Here is a 19,732-nt window from a genome sequence, read left to right on the forward strand (position 1 = left end):
GACGCTACCGTCTAGCACTACATCTCAGCGCCGCCAGCTGCGTCCTCCCGCACCCCGCCCGTCGACCCCGGGACAACATTATGCAAAGTGAGAGAAGGATTTGTGCATCTCTTCAAAACAAACGGTTCTTTTCGAAGACCCGTGTGCAACCACTTATAAACAATTTGGTGCGATTTGCATCCATCATATTGGGTATGTTACCATTTGTCAAACTGGAAAGATTGACATTTGTTGATCTAGTAACATTGCCATTTGTCAACCTTGTAACACTGCGATTTGTCAAAATATGAAGCTAAAAATCACTAGAAGTATCTAATTTTTGCAACTAAAATTCAGTAATTAAGCATAGACTTCATTCATAGATTAAGCAGTCGTTCTTAATTTATACAAAGAGTTCAACTCGACAGCTGAACCGACCAAAATTTCCCCAATTGTTGCCATCCACGTATTGAAATAGCTCGTTCAACTATATATACTAGCTAATTTTAAGTGTGTTGTACAGTTCCACCACATCTATAGTCAGATGAACTGACAAAAATAGCCCCTAAGTACTACTTCTACTATTGCGGAGGGGCTTTGTACTACTTCCGGCTGCCTCTCCTCTGCCGAGCGCGCTGAGTAAGAGGCGGAGGAGGAGGAGCCTACCGACGAGCTGGGCAACCACAATACGGTGCCTGCCACTGTTGCAGCTTCAGCGAAGCTCACCTCGAATGTCCTCTGCCGCTCTAGACAACCCCTCTTGAAGCGGTGGTTCTCCTTGTAGATCTCCTGATTCCTCGCCCCTGAGGCGGCGTATGGCGTGGCCACGGTGGTGGTAAGGCTCTTTGCGTGCTTGACGAGGCACTCCACCTCCTCTCGTAGGAACTCGGTGTAGCGTGCAAGGTCGTTGACGCATGTGCGGGCATCCACCTGCGCCTCCCGCCTTTGGGCGGCGGTGGCGGTGCAGGTGATGACCCCAGCGGTCGACGGTGGGCTGGCGGCCATGGCGGCCGATGACGGGGTGGCGGCCACGACCACCACCTCCCGCCTTCGGGCCGCGGTGGCGGAGCGGGGTGATGGCCATGGTTGCCGGCAGTGGGGTGGTAGCCACGATGGCCACCTCCTGCCTTCGGGCCGCGACGGCGAAGCGGGCGATGGCCCTGTGTAGCGACCCGATCCCAATGGACCGTAGTCTCTGTGCTTAAGTGTTATCCGTAGATCGGTATTGCTGACACACACAATACTCGAGGATTTATAACAGAGTTCAATCAAACACTTATTACATCGAGTGTCTCATAAAGAGTATTTATTACAATAATGTGGATGAAGGCCATCTAAATAACGTGCGGAAGCATCGAAGATAAATGAGTCCATCCAACTCCACCGCAAAACTAAGTGCACGACAATGACCTATCGCAACTTACTCCTCGTCTGAAAATTCTACAACATGATACGTTGCAGCCGTGTAGGTCAGCACATGGAATATGCTGGCAAGATCACACTATAGAGAATAATGATGCAATAAAGCTACCACTACATGCATATTTGGCTAGTGGAGGCTCTAAGATTAACATTTGCATAAAGCTAATTTTTCCCTACAACAAATGAATAAATTTTATTTAACTACCAAGTTTATGTCATTATTGAGAAGGTTCCTCCAACTTAATCCAAAAATAATATTAATGAACCAACAAAATTCATTAAGTAAAGTGATGAGATCTGATAACCCACAAGTATTGGGGATCACAACAGTTTTCGAGGGTAGAGTATTAAACCCAAATTTATTGTTTCGACACAAGGGGAGCCAAAGAATATTCTCAAGTATTAGCAGCTGAGTTGTCAATTCAACCACACCTAGAAACTTAATATCCGCAGCAAAGTGTTTAGTAGCAAAGTAATATGATATTAGTGGTAACGATAGCAAAAGGTAACGATAGCAAAAGTAATGTTTTTGGTATTTTATAGTGATGATAACAATAGCAACGGAAAAGTAAATAAGAGAAGAACAATATATGGAAAGCTCGTAGGCAATGGATCGGTGATAGAGAATTATGCCACATGCGGTTCATCATGTAACAGTCATAACATAGGTGACATAGAACTAGCTCCAATTCATCAATGTAATGTAGGCATGTATTTCGAATATAGTCATACGTCCTACCCTACCGTGGCAGCGGGGTCCTAGCGGAAACTAAGGGATTTTAAGGCCTCCTTTTTTAATAGAGTATCGGACCAAAGCAAACACATAGTGAATACATGAACTCCTCAAACTACGGTCATCACCGGGAGTGGTCCCGATTATTGTCACTTCGGGGTTGCCGGATCATAACACATAGTAGGTGACTATAGACTTGCAAGATAGGATCAAGAACACTCATATATTGATGAAAACATAATAGGTTCAAATCTGAAATCATGGCACTCGGGCCCTAGTGACAAGCATTAAGCATAGCAATGTCATAGCAACATCAATCTCAGAACATAGTGGATACTAGGGATCAAACCCTAACAAAACTAACTCGATTACATGATAAATTTCATCCAACCCATCACCGTCCAGTGAGCCTACGATGGAATTACTCACGCACGGCAGTGAGCATCATGAAATTGGTGATGGAGGAAGGTTGATGATGAAGATGGCGACAAATTCCCCTCTCCGGAGTCCCGAACGGACTCCAGATCAGCCCTCCCGAGAGGTATTAGGGCTTGGTGGTGGCTCCGTATTATAAAACGCGATGAATCCTTCTCTCTGATTTTTTTCTCCCCGAAAGCAAATATATAGAGTTGCGGTTGAGGTCGGAGGAGCTCCAGGGGGCCCACGAGGTAGGGGGCGCGTCCCCCACCCTCGTGGCTAGGGTGTGGGCCCCCTGTTCTTCATCTTTTGCAAGGATTTTTTATTATTTCCAAAAAGACGTTTCATGAAGTTTCAGGTCATTCTTAGAACTTTTGTTTCTGCACATAAATAACACTATGGCAATTCTGCTGAAAACAACGTCGGTCGGGGTTACTTCCATTCAAATCATGCAAGTTAGAGTCCAAAACAAGGGCAAACGTGTTTGGAAAATTAGATACGACGGAGATGTATCAACTCCCCCAAGCTTAAACCTTTGCTTGTCCTCAAGAAATTCAGTTGACAAACTGAAAGTGATAAAGAAAAACTTCTACAAACTCTGTTTGCTCTTGTTGTTGTAAATATGTAAAACCAACATTCAAGTTTTCAGCAAAGATTATGAACTAACCATATTCACAATAACGCTTAGGTCTCATGTTTACCCATATCAATGGCATACTAGCGAGCAATAATAATAAATCTCGGATGACAACGCTTTCTCAAAACAATCATAATATGATATAACAAGATGGTATCTCGCTAGCCCTTTTTGAGACAGCAAAACATAAATGCAAAGCACCTTTAAAGATCAAGGACTGACTAGACATTGTAATTCATGGTAAAAGAGATCAAGTCAAGTCATACTCAATGTAAACTAACAATAATGAATGCAAATGACAGTGGTGCTCTCCAACTGGTGCTTTTTAATAAGAGGATGATGACTCAACAAGAAAGTAAATAGATAGGCCCTTCGCAAAGGGAAGCAGGGATTTGTAGAGGTGCCAGAGCTCGGTTTTGAAATAGAGGTGAATAATATTTTAAGCGGTATACTTTCATTGTCAACATAACAACCAACAGATGGTGATATCTTCCATGCTACACACATTATAGGCAGTTCCCAAACAGAATGGTAAAGTTTATACTCCCCCTCCACCAATAAGCATCAATCCATGGCTTGCTCGAAACAACGAGTGCCTCCAACTAACAAGAGTCCTATGGGGAGTTTTGTTTGCAATTATTTTGATTTGATTTGCATAAAGCATGGGACTGGGCATCCCAGTGACTAGCAATTTTCTCGTGAGTGAGGAGCGGAGTCCACTCCTCTTGAGAATAACCCGCCTAACATGGAAGATACGGACAACCCTAGTTGATACATGAGCTATTAGAGCATACAAAATAGGATATTTATTTGAAGGTTTAGAGTTTGGCACATACAAATTTACTTGGAACGGGAGGTAGATACTGTATATATGTAGGCATGGTGGACTCATATGGCATAACTTTGGGGTTTATGGAGTTGGATGCACAAGCACTATTCCCGCTTAGTACAAGTGAAGGCTAGCAAAAGACTGTGAAGCGACCAACTAGAGAGCGACAACAGTCATGAACATGCATTAAAATAAATCCACACCAAATGCAAGCATGAGTAGGATATAATGCACCATGAACATAAATATCATAGATGCTATGTTGATTTTGTTTCAACTACATGCGTGAACATGTGCCAAGTCAAGCCACTCGAATCGTTCAAATGAGGATACCACCCTATCATACCACATCACGACCATTTTAATAGCATGTTGGCACGCAAGGTAAACCATTATAAGCTCCTAGCTAATTAAACATGGCATAAGAAACTATGATCTCTAGTTATCTTTCCAAACATGTTTATTCATAATAGGCTGAATCAGGAACAATGAACTAATCATATTTACAAAACACAAGAGAGGTCGAGTTCATACCAGCTTTTCTCATCTCAGTCAGTCCATCATATATCGTCATAATTGCCTTTCACTTGCACGACCGAACGATGTGGATAATAATAATAGTGCGCGTGCATTGGACTAAGCTGGAATCTGCAAGCATTCAATAAACAGGAGAAGACAAGGCAATATGGGCTCTTTTGACAGAACAACAATAATGAAAATAAGAGCCACTTCAACAATTTAATCATGGTCTTCTCCTATCGACCCCCAAAGAAAAGAAAAGAAACAAAACTATTTACACGGGAAAGCTCCCAACAAGCAAAAGAAGAGCAGGAAATCTTTTTGGGTTTTCCTTTTAATTACTACTACAAGCATGGAAAGTAAATTAATTAAAAGCTACAACTAATTTTTTTTGGTTTTTCATAAGGTTTATTAAGCACACAAGAAGAAAGCATAAAAAAGGAAAATAAACTAGCATGGATATTACTATGAAAAAGTATGAGCACCGACATCTAACAATGAGTGTGTGAACATAAATGTAATGTCTGTGAGAAATACGTACTCCCCCAAGCTTAGGCTTTTGGCCTAAGTTGGTCTATGGCCACGGCTGGCCTAGCGGATATCCATAATAACAGTTGGGGTCATACTGCGATATAGCGGCTATTGCCTCTTGAGCTGCAGCGTGGCGGCGAGCTGCCTCCGCCCTCCTATCATACTCATCTGCCTCCTCTCTGGTAATAACATATCTTCCTTTTGCCTGATAATCAAAGAAGGCAGGAGCAGGGAGAGTAATACAGACAACACAACGTCTGTCAAAGATTAAGTGATACTGGAGAGGTGATTCATTCCTCTCAAAAAACTGGTGGTGAACCATAGCATTAAAGTCTAAGTAAGCAGGAGGCAATTCAATATCATCGTTACGTATGGTTACACCAAGAAAATCAGCTAAGCGCGTTGCATAAATTCCACCAAAGAAATCTCCATTAAATCTATTATTATGCAACCTACGTTCAACAATGGCTCCCAAATTATAAGATTTGTCTCCTAACACAGCACTCCTAAGAATACTAAGGTCAGGGACACACATATGACATGCTTCATCTTTACCATTAATGCATCTACCTATGAAGAGAGCAAAATAATGTATTGCAGGAAAATGAATGCTCCCTATGGTAGCTTGTGTTATATCTCTAGATTCCCACACAGTTATACTAGCAAGAAAATCTCTAAATTCAGATTTGTGGGGCTCACTAGCACTACCCCATTGTGGAAGTTTGCAAGCAGTGGTAAAATCCTCTAAGTCCATAGTATAAGATTTTTCATAAAGATCAAACAAGATAGTTGGAGAATTATGTGAAGATAAAAATTCAAACCTCCTCACAAAGGAACTAGTGAGATAGTGGTACTGATGATATTTTTCTTCCTCGAAGCTCACAAGATCAGCGTTACGCAAATATGCATTAAATTCTTCCTTAATCCCCGCTCGATCCATGAAGTCCTCTGAAGGCCACTCATAAGGCCGCACTAGAGCATCCCTTGGTGGCTCATCATCAGCATCACGCATTGCAAGCTTGGGTCCTTGTTTCCTCGAAGAACAACCTTGGTACATTTTCCTAAGCATATTTCTCCCTCTAAAAAATTTCTGGAATTTTTAGTAACTTCAAAATAGAAGTGAACCAAACTCAACAATATTGATAGCAACTACTCCTACAAGTGCCTAGAGCCTATATCATGCATCAAAACTACTTGGAACCATATAAATTTGACATGCAAGCCCAAGAACATGGTCACCTAGGCAGCATAAATTTGCAATGAATAAAGCACTAGAACAAAAACTAATTGGACCAATGGAGGAGTCACATACCAAGGAACAATCCCCCCAAGCAGTTTTGTGAAAGGTGCTCTAAGCAAGGAGATCGAAAATGGCAGCAAAATGAGCTTGGACTCGGGTTTGAACTGGATAATCGTGTTTGTGGGAGGAAGAAGGAGTGTGTGGGTGCAGGAATACATGAAGGAGGGCCACCATGGGCCCACGAGGCAGGGGGCACCCAGGGGGTAGGGCGCGCCCTCCACCCTCGTGGCCAGGTGCTTGCCCCTCCTGCTGTGTTCTGAGTGCCAAATATTCTCAAATATTCCAGAAAAAATCATATTTAAATTTCAGGGCATTTGGAGAACTTTTATTTTCGGGGTATTTTTATATTGCACGGATAATTTAGATAACAAACGAAAAATACTTATTTTTATTTTATTTAATATAAATAACAAAAAGTAAAAGGAGGGTACAGAGAGTTGTGTTTTCTAACTTCATCCATCTCATGATCATCAAAAGGAATCCACTAACAAGGTTGATCAAGTCTTGTTAACGAACTCATTCCGAATAACATGGAACCATAGAAATTTCGAATAACACCATGTTACCTCAACGGGGATATGCACATCCCCAATAATAATAATATGATATTTCTTCTTGACAGTGGGAAGAGGAAATTCAAAACCTCCAAGAATAATCGATGGAATTTTTCCAATAGAATTGATACTGTGGAGTTGAGGTTGTTTCCTCGGAAAGTGTACCATATGCTCATTACCATTAACATGAAAAGTGACATTGCCTTTGTTGCAATCAATAACAGCCCCTGCTGTATTCAAAAAGGGTCTTCCAAGAATAATAGACATACTATCGTCCTCGGGAATATCTAGAATACCAAAGTCCGTTAAAATAGTAACGTTTGCAACCACAACAGGAACATCCTCACAAATACCGACAGGTATGACAGTTGATTTATCAGCCATTTGCAAAGATATTTTAGTAGGTGTCAACTTATTCAAATCAAGTCTACGATATAGAGAGAGAGGCATAACACTAACACTGGCTCCAAGATCACATAAAGCAGTTTTAACATAGTTTCTTTTAATGGAGCATGGTATAGTGGGTACTCCTGGATCTCCAAGTTTCTTTGGTATTCCACCCTTAAAAGAATAATTAGCAAGCATGGTGGAAATTTCAGGTTCCGGTATCTTTCTTTTATTAGTAACAATTTCTTTCATATACTTAGCATAAGGATTCATTTTGAGCATATCATTTAATCGCATACGCAAAAAGATAGGTCTAATCATTTCAGCAATGCGCTCAAAATCCTCAGCATCCTTTTTCTTGGATGGTTTGGGAGGAAAAGGCATGGGTTTCTGAACTGAAGGCTCTCTTTCCTTTCCGTGTTTCCTAGCAACAAAGTCTCTCTTATCATAACGTTGATTCTTTGATTGTGGGTTATCAAGATCAACAGCAGGTTCAATTTCTATATCATTATCATTACTAGGTTGAGCATCATCATGAACATTATCATTAACATTATCACTAGTTTCATGTTCATTACCAGATTGTGTTTCAACATCAGAAATAGAAATATCATTCATATTCTCAGGTGTTTCAGCAATAGGTTCACTAGAAACATGCAAAGTCCTATCATTTTTCTTTTTCTTCCTTTTAGAAGGACTAGGTGCATCTATATTATTTCTCTGAGAATCTTGCTCAATTCTCTTAGGGTGGCCTTCAGGTTACAAAGGTTCCTGAGTCATTTTACCACCTCTAGTCATAACTCTAACAGCATTATCATTATTCTTACTATTCAATTCATTGAGCAAGCCATTTTGAGCTTTACGTACTTGTTCTACTTGAGTGGTAACCATAGAAGCATGTTTACTAATAAGATTAAGTTCACCTTTGAAATTAGCCATATAATCACCCAAGTGTTCAAGCATATTTGAAATGTATTTCAATTGTCTACCAAAATAAGCATTAAAATCTTCTTGCTTCACCATAAAATTATCAAACTCATCTAAGCATTAGCTACCAAACTTAGTAGATGGGATTTCAGCTTTATCATATCTATAGAGAGAATTTACCTTTACTACCTGTGTCGGGTTATCAAGACCATGTACTTCTTCAATAGGTAATGGATTAAGATCATATGTTTCCTCAACAAGCGGTAAATTAAGACCGTGTATTTCTTCAATAGGAGGTAAATTCTTAACATCTTCAGCTTTAATACCCTTTTCTTTCATGGATTTCTTTACCTCTTGCATATCTTCAAGACTAAGAAATAGAATACCCCTCTTCTTCGGAGTTGGTTTAGGAATAGGCTCAGGAGCTGGCTCAGGAAGTGTCCAATTATTTTCATTGGTCAACATATTATTTAATAGAATTTCAGCTTCATCCGGTGTTCTTTCCCTAAAAATAGAACTAGCACAACTATCCAGGTAATCTCTGGAAGCATCGGTTAGTCCGTTATAAAAGATATCAAGTATTTCATTTTTCTTAAGAGGATGATCAGGAAAAGCATTAAGTAATTGGAGAAGCCTCCCCCAAGCTTGTGGGAGACTCTCTTCTTCAATTTGCACAAAATTATATATAACCCTCAAAGCAGCTTGTATCTTATGAGCAGGGAAATATTTAGCAGAGAAGTAGTAAATCATATCCTGGGGACTACGCACACAACCAGGATCAAGAGAATTAAACCATATCTTAGCATCACCCTTTAATGAGAATGGAAATATTTTAAGGATATAAAAGTAACGAGTTCTCTCATCATTAGTGAACAGGGTGGCTATATCATTTAATTTAGTAAGATGTGCCACAACAGTTTCAGATTCATAACCATGAAAAGGATCAGATTCAACCAAAGTAATTATATCAGGATCAACAGAGAATTCATAATCCTTATCAGTAACACATATAGGTGAAGTAGCAAAATCAGGGTCAGGTTTCATTCTAGCTTTAAGAGATTGCTACTTCCATTTAGATAATAACCTCTTGAGCTCGTATATATCTTTGCAAGCTAAAATAGCCAGAGCAGCTTCCTTTTCAAAAACATAACCCTCAGGAATAACAGGTGATTCATATTTATTAGGGGGAGAGTCTTCATCATCACTTTCATCAATATTATCAGTTTCAATAATTTTATTCTCTCTGACCCTAGCAAGTTGTTCATCAAGAAATTCACCAAGTGGCACAGTAGTATCAAGCATAGAAGTAGTTTCATCATAAGTATCATGCATAGCAGAAGTGGCATCATCAATAACATGCGACATATCAGAACGAATAGCAGAAGCAGGTTTAGGTGTCGCAAGCTTACTCAAAACAGAAGGTGAATCAAGTGCAGAGCTAGATGGCAGTTCCTTACCACCCCTCGTAGTTGAGGGATAAATCTTGGTTTTTGGATCTCTCAAGTTCTTCATCATGATAAATAGATATAAATCCCAAGTGACTCAAAGAATAGAGCTATGCTCCCTGGCAATGGCACCAGAAAATAGTCTTGATAACCCACAAGTATAGGGGATCGCAAAAGTTTTCGAGGGTAGAGTATTCAACCCAAATTTATTGATTCGACACAAGGGGAGCCAAAGAATATTCTCAAGTATTAGCAGCTGAGTTGTCAATTCAACCACACCTGGAAACTTAATATCTGCAGCAAAGTGTTTAGTAGCAAAGTAATATGATAGTAGTGGTAACGGTAGCCAAAGGTAACGATAGCAAAAGTAATGTTTTTGGTATTTTATTGTGATGATAACAATAGCAACGGAAAAGTAAATAAGTGAAGAATAATATATGGAAAGCTCGTAGGCAATGGATCGGTGATAGAGAATTATGCCGGATGCGATTCATCATGTAACAGTCATAACCTAGGGTGACACAGAACTAGCTCTAATTCATCAATGTAATGTAGGCATGTATTCCAAATATAGTCATACGTGCTTATGGAAAAGAACTTGCATGACATCCTTTGTCCTACCCTCCCGTGGCAGCGAGGTCCTAGCGGAAACTAAGGGATATTAAGGCCTCCTTTTAATAGAGTACCGGACCAAAGCATTAACACATAGTGAATACATGAACTCCTCAAACTACGGTCATCACCGGGAGTGGTCCCGATTATTGTCACTTCGGGGTTGCCGGATCACAACACATAGTAGGTGACTATAGACTTGCAAGATAGGATCAAGAACACTCATATATTGATGAAAACATAATAGGCTCAGATCTGAAATCATGGCACTCGGGCCCTAGTGACAAGCATTAAGCATAGCAGAGTCATAGCAACATCAATCTCAGAACACAGTGGATACTAGGGATCAAACCCTAACAAAACTAACTCGATTACATAATAAATTGCATCCAACCCATCACCGTCCAGCAAGCCTACGATGAAATTACTCACGCACGGCAGCGAGCATCATGAAATTAATGTTGGAGGAAGGTTGATGATGAACATGGCGACAGATTCCCCTCTCTGGAGCCCCGAACGGACTCCAGATCAGCCCTCCCGAGAGGTTTTAGGGCTTGGGGAGGCTCCGTATCATAAAACGCGATGAATCCTTCTCTCTGATTTTTTTCTCCCCGAAAGCAAATATATAGAGTTCGGGTTGAGGTCGGAGGAGCTCCAGGGGGCCCACGAGGTAGGGGGCGCGCCCAGGGGGGCATGCGTGCCCCCCACCCTCATGGCTACGGTGTGGCCCCCCTGGTCTTCATCTTTTGCAAGGATTTTTTATTATTTCCTAAAAGACGTTCCGTCAAGTTTCAGGTCATTCCGAGAACTTTTGTTTCTGCACATAAATAACACCATGGCAATTCTGCTGAAAACAGCGTCAGTCCGAGTTAGTTCCATTCAAATCATGCAAGTTAGAGTCCAAAACAAGGGAAAAAAGTGTTTGGAAAAGTAGGTACGATGGAGACGTATCAAGATCAAGCAATAATTCAAACACCATATACTCAAGATGTCCATAACTAGGGACACGGCTAACCATGATTAGTTTATACACTCTGGAGAGGTTTGCGCACTTTTCCCCAAAAGACTCGACCACATCCATGATCGGATGATGGAGACATAGTCTTTCTGATGCATTAACTCTTTACTCTAGGTAAATAGTACCACCTACTTTCCCCTACATCTGCTAGCCTACCACTGAAAGAGGTCACACAACTTACTCAACTATGCCAGAGCGCATAATGGCTTGTGGCTGCACACGGAAGTTTCTGAGCATGGATAATATTATGATCCCTTTGAGCCTGGGTGGTATTCCATAGGATGATCACACGGGTACTCCGGGATATCCTAGCACAACACTGGATTGCTCTAGGTGCCCGCAACCAATCCACCCATATGTGTATTAAAGTAGCCACCTTAAGTTTGCCTTAGTTAAAATTTTCTCACAACTTGCATGAATCTCACATACCAGTCCCGTCTAGGAGCGTGGCTAAGTAATATGATCATAACGTATAATTCCCGGGGTTGATTAAAAGACAATAGGTTCCTACCTCATCAACTACTTCCTATATCCGCATGTTCACAATCCTACTTGTCGGTGTCAAAACCGGCGGATCTCGGGTAGGGGGTCCCAAACTGTGCGTCTAGGCGGATGGTAACAGGAGACAAGGGACACGATGTTTTTACCCAGGTTTGGGCCCTCTCGATGGAGGTAAAACCCTACTCCTGCTTGATTAATATTGATGATATGGGTAGTACAAGAGTAGATCTACCACGAGATCAAGGAGGCTAAACCCTAGAAGCTAGCCTATGGTATGATTGTTGTTCGTCCTATGGACTAAAACCCTCTGGTTTATATAGACACCGGAGAGGGCTAGGGTTACACAGAGTCGGTTACAATGGTAGGAGATCTACATATCCGTATCGCCAAGCTTGCCTTCCACGCCAAGGAAAGTCCCTTCCAAACACGGGACGAAGTCTTCAATCTTGTATCTTCATAGTCCAGGAGTCCGGCTGAAGGTATAGTCCGGCTATCCGAACACCCCCTAATCCAGGACTCCCTCAGTAGCCCCTGAACCAGGCTTCAATGACGACGAGTCCGGTGCGCAGATTGTCTTCGGCATTGCAAGGCGGGTTCCTCATCCAAGTACTTCATAGAAGATTTTGAACACAAAGGTAGTGTCCGCTCTGCAATGTAAGTTTCCACATATCGCCATAGAGAGAATAATATTTACACAAATCTAATCTGCTGACGTATTCCGTAGCATGACATCACACCACGGCCAAGTCTTTATTTGAATCGTTTTACTGTCCTACCTCAGCGCGTTTAGCGAGGCGGTTTCCTTGGCATGTCTTGTCAAAGCAGAGATCGTGTCCCCTTATTCCGGGATTCTCATCAATACGGGCGTGGGTAACCCAACCGCACCATTGATTACAGTGCTTGGTAGATAAGCGAGTTTTACCAGGCTGGTGGGGACGCATAGTTGCGTCCGCCCATATAAGGGGATAAGTATCCACCTTTTCATCCATGCCTTCTTCCTCCTTTGCCTATCCATTTCCGCGCACTCGAGCTCCAGCGCCCAAGTCCGCACACCCCACCTCAACCTTCTCCAGCCATGTCTGGAGCGGGAGGCAAGTGGATGGTCTCCTCCGTCACGGAGGGACACATGAAAAAACTGAGGAAGGCCGGATACTTGTCTAACGACATTGCGCACCGGCTTCCCGAAGAGGGGCAGCTCATCCCCACCCCCGGGCCCCATGAGAGGGTGGTGTTCCTCCCCCATTTCCTCCGCGGACTGGGTCTCCCTCTCCACCCATTTGTCCGGGGGCTCATGTTCTACTATGGCCTGGATTTCCACGATCTGGCCCCGAACTATGTCCTCAACATCTCGGCGTTTATCGTCGTGTGCGAGGCTTTCCTCTGCATCCGCCCCCATTTCAGCCTATGGCTCAAGACTTTCAATGTCAAGCCGAAGGTGGTGCGCGGCACCCAGGTGGAGTGCGGAGGCACCATGGTGGGCAAGATGCCCAACGTCCTATGGCTCGAGGGCTCCTTTGTGGAGACCCAAAAGGGGTGGCAATCGGGGTGGTTTTACATCACCGAGCCGCGCGACCCTGAATGGGTCGCAACCCCCGAGTTCCGATCCGGACCCCCTACGCGGCTCACCTCCTGGAAATAGACGGGCCTGTCGTGGGGTAAGAAGGGAGAGCTGACCGGACTCCAAACATGCGTCCAAACCCTGGTGGACAAGAAGCTCAAACTTGTCAACGTAGTCCAGGTTATGCTCATCCGCCGGGTCCTCCCGTGTCAACAACGGGCTTTCAACCTGTGGGAGTTCGACCCGGCACAGCACCGAAGATGCCTGGAAGGTGCTTTTCAAGGGCGCCGAGGCGCCCGCATCCGCTACCGAGGATCGCGGATTCAGCACGCAGCGTCACGCTAGTGCAGTAAGCTGTTTTTACCTTTTATAGGGTATTAGTGTTTCATAGTTTGACACCATGCGGGATCTAAGCTCCCTTACCTTTGACAGGATTGGCAGGAGACGTCCGGACAGATCAACTGTCCGGCTCCTTTGCCCAAAAGCCCAGCGGACGCTCGCTTGGCGAAGCTACTGGTTCGGGCACCTACGTGGTGCCCGAGAAGAAGGCCAAGAAGAACGCCACGGGGACTCGAAAGAGTGCCCGGCGCCTGGAGGTGTCGGATTCATCATCCAACGACTCCAAGACGCACTCCTCCCGTGAAGACGAGGAGGAGGAAGAAGAGACCTCTCCCCCTCCAGCGGGGGGAGGGAAGAAAAGGAAGGCCACCCCAACTGGGGAGGCTGAAGGGTCCAAGAAGGGGAAGACCCTTCCTCCGGACTACTCCACCAACGCCGACGACGGCGAAGAGGAGTGGCCGCACAGGGCCAAGCCCCTGGCGAGATCATAAGTATTCGTACACCAGAGCAATTCATAGTGTTCCTTTCTTGCACAGCTCCTCCTTACACCGAATATGACTATGCAGTCCGCCCAAGGCCAGGCTCGACGAGTCGTCGAGCGGCTCGCTGGATTCGTCGGATGTGAATTCACTTCTGACGGCTACCTCCCCCCACCCTACGGACGACGCCAAGGTGGCGTCCCAATAGGTTCCAAGCCAGGAGGTGGTGGTCCTGGAGGCGCCGCAAGGCGACCTCCCGGACTCCAGGCGTAAAGGGGATAGAACCCCCAAGGGCTCCAAGTCCGGCCTTGAGCCGGACACCGCGCCAGAACCTTCAACGGTTCCGGACTCCGGTAGGCAGCCTCCTTCCAAGAGGAGCAACCCTACCAAGCCGGTGACCTCCTTCCAACCGGAGGCACCGGACAATTTGCTGGAGTTGCTTAACGGCACCTCCATCGACGAGGAGCACCGCACTACTATGAGTGCGGTGATCCAGAACGTTCAGTCCACCAAGAGCAGACTGACTGAAGCCTGTGCCAGCCTTCTAACAGGCTTTAAGGTAGGTAAAGAATATGTAAAAATATTACCGCATAGACAGTAGCCCGTGATGCTCTGTTCGGCGTTCGGAAAGGAAAGCCGAATAGAGGATCTAATAACATTCACAGGAGTCTAACATAATCAAGTCAATATGCGTATGCAGGCTTCGCTGCTGGCCTCCGCTGCACTGACTACGGAGGTGGATACGCTGAAGCAAAACTTCGCGCGGTCCGAGAATGAGCTCGGCCATGCCAAGAGGCAACTCGAGGAGAAGGAAGGTAAGTAATACCTTGCGCAAGTATATAGGGAAGATGTGGTTGCAAAAAATGACAGGATCAACGTGCTATTATAGGGGCCACGACCGAGGTGGCAACCCTTAAGAAAGCGCTGTCCGAGGCCGAAAACAGAGCGGCCGCGGAGCGCACAGAGAGAGGGAAGCAGGAGGCGCGGGTGGAGGAGGTGCAGAAAGAGCTCCAGGCTCTCATGAAAAAACACGAGAGTTTGGAGCTTGACTCAAAGACGCAAGCGTTCGAGCTTGCGGCAGCCCTCGAAAGTGCAAAGTCTGCCAAGGCTAAAGCCCAGAAATCCCTCCAAGAAATTGAAGCGATGAAGAAGATAGCGGCGGGTAAGGAATTCATTATGCAAAGCAAGCACGTGAAAGTGAATTACTTGTTACTTACCCAAGTCCGGAGCTCTCCAGGAGCATTCGCAGATTTGCCCCGCAGTGCGTCTGATGCCGCCGCCTACTACCGAGCCGAGGAGGGGAGCTCGACGGAGAAGGTGTTCTGGTCTCAGTATGCTGAGGCCGGACACCTGGTGCCTTTGAGCGACCAGCTGAAGCAAATGGTCGAGCTCCACAAGGTGGTCGAACAGGCCATAAAGGGCCTCATAGTTCGGCTTTGGCCTGGAGAGGCTCTGCCTGGTAGCTACTTCGGGCTAGTGAGGTGGCTGGTGGATGCCTGTCCATGGCTTGAAGTAATCAAGCGCTCCATCTGCATCGAAGGTGCCCGTAGGGCGCTTGCCCGTGCTAAAGTGCACTGGGGCAAGATGGATGCGGAGAAGCTGGTGAAGGATGGGCCGCCGCGGGGCAAGGAGCATCGCGTCCCGGAAGCGTATTATGAGGGCGTCCTGAACGGTGCCCGCCTTATAGCGGATGAATGCTCCAAAGATGTAATTTTTGAGTAAACTCGCATTTGTGATCCTGTACGCTGAAAACTTGTTCATATGCGCTAAGCAACACTTTTGAATTTAAAATATTACCTTCTGTGCGGCCGTTTATCAAATTTGAGAGATGGCGAGTCGTCGGCTTCTGCCCCCATGCCACGAGTGTTGGGGTGTTCGGGATAAACATGAGCGCTCTTTTTTCCCATTCTTGGGTCCTTCGAGGGAGGCGCTCAACACAACGAACAAGGCAATCGGACTATAATGCTTGAACACTCTTACTTAGCCATAGAATTCTATAATTTTAAATTGCAGCGAAGCCCTAGTGTTCGGAAGACCGAGTTCGGGGCGCTATCCACGCCTAGGCCGGAAAAAGCCAACTCCTCGCTCTAAGCGGCATAAGTCTTTAGGGACTCGAAAACCTCTCGAACAGCGACCAGCTCTCGCCTCATCATGACGGTCAGTTTTAGCTTTCTCTACTGAGGTGCTTAGCCTAGCTCAACTGGGGCACAATCGCAGTAGTTCTCCTAGTGTTACCTTAGCCGATATAACAGAACATAAGGTACCAAAACATAGGAGCCGGGCAAACCCAACTATTGACCCAAGACATGATTTGGAGCCGATGCATATAATGCTATAAGTTCGGGGTGCCGCACTTGTGAAAGTGTTCGGACTTCTCACACCGTATTGCGGGGTACTTAAGCCCCTGGCGTATTGGCCGTACCAAAGTGTACGGGTGCAACATGTCATTAATGAACATATATTCGTAAAAAAGAGTAATGCAATAATAGACGGAAGCTATGCATTGTTTATTTAAAAAAGCTGTGATCAAAGCAGAATGATACAAATAGTGCAATAAGCAAAAGATGGGACTATTTAACATGTCCTTTCTAGGCGCGAGCTGCGGAATGGTATGTGAAACAGGTATACTGCTCGTTATAGAGACCACCTTAGAGTTCCATAGTGCGGCGTAGCTTTCTGCTTCCCTAGTTGTATCGTTTGTGCGGCAATTTTTACTGCCGAACAAGCCTTCCGAAGAATGGAGTCCTGAAAATAAGAGAAAATGAAGAAGTCGGCAGCCCCTAGTGTGGTTTAAGCCGTGTTTCGGGCATGCCGTGATGGTGCCCCTCCCCCTTTGCCCATGGTATTCCCAGAGCGTAGTTATGTACGCGCAACACTGGTTTCACAAGTTCACGAGGGCTGGGGTTGGGGCCGCATTGCTACGCTTGCTCGGAATGTGCCAGGCGGTCTTGTTGTAGGTTACTCCGGGCGTGCTTGACGGTGTCCAGACGTTTAATGGCCGGACTGGATAATTGCCTTGAGAGGCTGTTTTGTACTTCCGCTGCGATAGCCGCCGTATGCTCCTCCAATCGGAGAGAGCGTTCGGTGTTTCCATTGACCGTGATGACTCTTCGAGGGCCTGGCATCTTGAGCTTGAGGTATGCATAGTGCGGCACCACATTGAACTTGGCAAATGCGGTTCGCCCGAGCAGTGCGTGATAGCCACTGCGGAACGGGACTATGTCGAAGATTAACTCCTCGCTTCTTTGGGGACCCCGAGTCATAAGTCGAGATCACTGAATGCACGTGTACAGTGATCCCAGAGATCAATGCTCACTAAACACATAGAAGCTGAATAACAAGAGTCTTACGTCCATAAATATCGTCTTACACAAATTATGACCATTATGGTCAAGTCTTACATAGATAAAGCCACAAGGGCTGAATACCAAATAAACTTAAGCAGCGGAAATCTTCGTTGATAAGTAGAACCCATGCCATCTGCCTTAACCCTACAGGCATTCTGACTGGGAAATGTCCTAGTTCGCATGTTCGTCTCCAAAGAACTCTTCTTTGAACTCCTGTTCTTCCATGCCTAGCCAATTAAATAACCAGTGGCAAGCCAATGAGTACTTTGAATGTACTCGCAAGCAACCCATGATTGGAACAGGGCACAATGATGCAATGATATAACACTAAGTAGGTAGTTTGTAGAAAGCTAGTTTTGAGTGCAATGACATGATCTATCAACATGTAAAGTATGCATCATGAGAGTACAGACATCCGTATGAACAAGTAACAGTTATTAGAGTTGGACACCAATCCAGCTTGATCATCGTGTCAAGTCATCTCACTTAACCCATTTAGCTTCATCAACACACCCAAACACAGACGTGGTTTGTAAAATTCTGGATGTAGTTTAAGCAGCACCGCCCAACTGTCCTTGACCATGGACACGGCTATTCGAATAGTTTTACACTCTGCAGAGGTTGCACACTTTACCCACAAGATCCGGGGAACTTCCGTGTCATCCACGACCCTCGGTACCTCAAGTACCCGGGGTAAGCACCCGATCACTATCTTTCCCTAGACGTCACTAATAAGGAGTCCACTTGTTGTTCCATATCCTCATGATGTACATCATACGAGACTCACTCGAGATCGTAACATCCGAGAGGGGACACAACGGTGTATCCGGTGCCCTGTGAAAACAGTCATGGCCGCCGTACCTAGCACGACCCCGTCCGGAGAGAGAGCACCAACTCTCCCCCGTCACTAGTAATGCGGGCTCCAAGCTAGTATCGGCCTAGGTAATCAATAATGCCCTTTCCCATACAAGGGTAGAGTGGTTGCGCATGTAAGGTTGGGACAATCGAAAATCTTAAATCTAATCCGTTTTTGAAAACAACACACACACTTGCCTCGGTACACCACTTCGTCATCAAGTGGTTACCCATCTCATTATCTCCCTCGGGCATAAGTGGCACCCGACGGGGTTTTCGAAAAGTCGTTTGAAAATACTTTGTCTCCATCACCATGCATATTCCCATCCCTTTTGTGTAGCAACTACATTAGCATCCTATCTACTCCCACCGGCATAACCCTCATAAGAAGGTAGGGTCATGCACAATGCAAGTATCAACGAGGAAGTAATGGTGGCAAACCACCCCATGTGGTCACCATAGTATCATGTCTCCGATGCAAGCAATAAAAGTGCTACATGACATGCATAAAAAGGGTTTCATAGACATGGTCAAAGGGCTGCTTGCCTGGCTCAACAAAGTCTTCCGGGTCTTCAAAGTCTTCTGGTCCAACTCCTTCGTCAGCAACGCAATCTATCGTCGCAAAAATAATAGCGAGAAAAATAAGGCAATAATAAAACAAAAAACCAAAGTGCTAAGAAAAATGTCAACTCATTTTTGTTAAATACTAGGGTGAAAACTAAGAAGGGGAAGTCCCTAGTTTTGGATTTGGAGTCATGGAAACAGTGCTAGGAATTTTAAATGACAGGCATAAATGCTCAAATTCAAATTTAAATTTGAACAATGAAGAAAAGTTGGTATGATAAGAGTGAAAACCACACTAATAAATAGGTGGGATTATTAGAAGGATTTAGGAGTTGGAATTATTGCATTTGGGTGAATATTTAATCCTGTGGAATTTTTACAGGTTTGACAGAAAAGAAAAAGGGGAAGGGGCACTATGCCTGCTGGGCCAGAACAGCCGCAGGGCAGCGGCCCAGCCGAGCCGACGCGCGCGCGCCAGATTTTTAAACCTGATGGGCGGGGCCCGGCGTCAGTGAGAGAGGGCATGGGAGAGGGAGAGGACAGAGAGGCTGACGAGCGGGGCCCCTTGTCAGGGTCGTCGTCGACCCTCGTCCGACGGCGGGCGACGGTCCACCGAGGACCCGTGCGCCGGCGAGCCTGTTGCGGTCGAAGTGGGTCACGGGGGCTCATCCGGGCGTGTCTGAGGCGTTTGTGGGGTTGGTCTAGGGTGAGGGGGGAGAAGAGTGGGAAAGCTGGGGGCCAGGGCACCGCGCGTGTGAGCGTGCTCACTGGCGCGCTCG

This window comes from Triticum dicoccoides, chromosome 4A (assembly GCF_002162155.2).
Source record: "Triticum dicoccoides isolate Atlit2015 ecotype Zavitan chromosome 4A, WEW_v2.0, whole genome shotgun sequence".
In the NCBI taxonomy this organism is placed as follows: domain Eukaryota; kingdom Viridiplantae; phylum Streptophyta; class Magnoliopsida; order Poales; family Poaceae; genus Triticum; species Triticum dicoccoides.